The sequence below is a fragment of the Schistocerca piceifrons genome, chromosome X (assembly GCF_021461385.2).
Source record: "Schistocerca piceifrons isolate TAMUIC-IGC-003096 chromosome X, iqSchPice1.1, whole genome shotgun sequence".
Taxonomy (NCBI): Eukaryota; Metazoa; Arthropoda; class Insecta; order Orthoptera; family Acrididae; genus Schistocerca; species Schistocerca piceifrons.
The window spans coordinates 73,279,041-73,281,771 of record NC_060149.1 but is presented as its reverse complement, the minus strand read 5'-3'; the positions used below and the strand labels follow the sequence as shown (position 1 = coordinate 73,281,771).

The 2,731-nt window shown below is 42.4% G+C and overlaps 1 non-coding gene across 1 annotated transcript; it reads left to right on the top strand.

Annotated features, from left to right (window-relative positions):
• Positions 1-1,924: 1,924 nt before the first annotated feature.
• On the top strand, positions 1,925-1,999 carry Trnat-ugu. Its single transcript has one exon. It is a non-coding gene; the product is annotated as a tRNA-Thr (tRNA).
• Positions 2,000-2,731: the final 732 nt, after the last annotated feature.

The window sequence follows — 2,731 nt, the reverse complement described above, 5'->3', positions numbered from 1 at the left end:
CATCAGCTTACCAATGCAAGGCATCTACTATCAAATGACTTCTAATAAAAGATTTTCTCGCATTCTGACCACACATTTGGCAACACATTTTCAGAGTCATTTCAGAACTCTAATAGGTGTATTTCCTCGCGTTAATCAAAACACAAAAATTTCTGAGGGCAATAAAAGCTTCATCAACTGACTCAACAAGCTGCAGATTAGTACTACACGAACTACTAAGAGTTACTCTACTTTATTCGTTATCAATGCTAGTGATAAATGCTTTACTTGGATTTCTACTACGTTTACTTTATCAGAAATCTTTTCGTTAGTTTGAACATATTTTTAAGGCAACAGGTTTTTACTTTTTTATCTCAGTTTGATAAATATTTACGTTAGCAAACAGTGTGTGCTGTCCTCCCACTCTCACTCAGCTTCTTCAAATTCTGTAACATGAAATCCCCGCTTTTACGCATTACAACAAGCAAAATGTACAGATTCCATTAGTAGTAGTAGTAATGTACGTTATATTTACATTTCTCAATGATGGTGGCTAAATTGACAATCGTGGTGGTGACATCTCTTACACAGCAGCTTCAATGACATAGCTATTGCAGCGAGTTGGTTGGTTGGTTGTTTGGGGAAGGAGACCAGACAGCGTGGTCATCGGTCTCATCGGATTAGGGAAGGATGGGGAAGGAAGTCGGCCGTGCCCTTTCAGAGGAACCATCCCGGCATTTGCCTGGAGCGATTTAGGGAAATCACGGAAAACCTAAATCAGGATGGCCGGACGCGGGATTGAACCGTCGTCCTCCCGAATGCGAGTCCAGTGTCTAACCACTGCGCCACCTCGCTCGGTGCAGCGAGTCTTCCTGCTTTTATAGTGAGCCACAATGCTAAGTAAGTAGGTAAAAATGCGACTACTAGGCAGAAAATGTGATTACTAAGCACTAGTCAGCAAGCTTTCCATATTCTTGTTGCTTACCACATTTCCAATGAACACGATCTCTAAGGTCCGAGATATCGAGGAAACTCAACTGAACCTTTTTCAACGATGGGCCCGTGGGTGGGGAACAGATAAGTGGACCTCTCATTTCTTTGGACACAATTTGTTGTACAAAAATTTTCATACTTTTTACGCTGCATGTAGTAATGTAATACGCTTCTTATAAGCAGAAACACTAGTCTGACATTCGCCTGCATCATCCTGCAATAGGTTAACACATGGTTCAAATGGCTCTGAGCACTATGGGACTTAATTGCTGAGGTCATCAGTCCCCTAGAACTTAGAACTACTTAAATCTAACTAACCTAAGGACATCACACACATCCATGCCCGAAGCAGGATTCGAACCTACGACCGTAGCGGTCTCGCGGTTCCAGACTGTAGCGCCTAGAACCGCACGGCCACTTCGGCCGGCGTTAACACATGCAGTTGGATGCTGTCTTAAGACATTGACTCTGTGGCATGCACCCAGAAAATGTAGTTATGTAAAGTGTTTCCATATATTTTGCGAGATATCTATTGCATGGAATGGAATGTTCTGCAACTGTAAACCGTATGCAATAAACAAAATTTTGTCTTCGACAGAATAAATATAGTTTTGCAGATCATCAACAACATCTGTCGGCAGCTGAGGTTGTCAGTTAGTCATCATTTACTCCAGGGAAAAGCTGCACGGTCATCAACAGTAACAGTTCTTTCGAGAACAAGTTACTGTCTTCGTATATATAGTTAAAAAGGCTAACCAGCCATTGACCTTCGTCTGTGCGAATACGCACAGGTTGCCCAAACTCTTACGGGAATCGCCAAAGCGTGCGCGAGTAATGAGTGGGTGGGCAAATGTCTATAAGGTACAATACATATGTAGAATTGTGGACAGTTGGGAATGTATCACGGGAAGCGTGCAACGGATAAGTCCCTGCAGTCGCGCTATTCGTCTGTGTCCTCGGTGGCTCAGATGGATAGAACGTCTGCCATGTAAGCAGGAGATCCCGGGTTCGAGTCCCGGTCGGGACAACCATTTTCAGCTGTCCACATCGAGGTATTTCAACAACACGTGTCGGCAGCTGAGGTTGTCAGTTAGTCATCATTTACATTAAGAAGTACTTTTCGTTATAATATTATTATCATGCTCTGCCAAGCACTGATGGAAATTTCGGTTAAAGATATTATTTAATTAATATGTGAATTATTACCGATCTGTTTCGATTGCTTCGTGTTATGGCAAACTGCCTTATTAAAAATTGCAACATCGTTAAATTAATACAGGATGTGTCTGCTCTTTGCCCACATAACAACTTGAACTCTGATGGGAAGACTTTCAAAGAGACATCAGAATGTCTGTGGTGGAATGGCAGCTCGTTCTTCTTCAATAACTGAAACCAGTGATTTGGGATGCTGGGGTCTTGAGTGAAGTCGACGTTCTATCTCACCCCAGTGGTGTTTAGGTCGAAACTTGGGGCAGGATAGTCCACTTCAAGAGTGTTATTGTCCACAAACAATTGTCTCACAGATGCTGGTTTATCACAGGGTGTATCGCCATGTTGACAGAAACAATCATTGTCTCCGAATTGCTCCTGCACTTACGGCAGTATGCAATGCTGTAAAATGTCTTCATATGCTTATGGTTTCAGCGTTATATTATGTTCAGTAAGGAAGCTACGCTCTAACAATGAAAAACAGCTCGATTCCGTTACACCACCACCTCTGTACTTTATCGATGGTAGATAATGATCGCCACTCCAAATC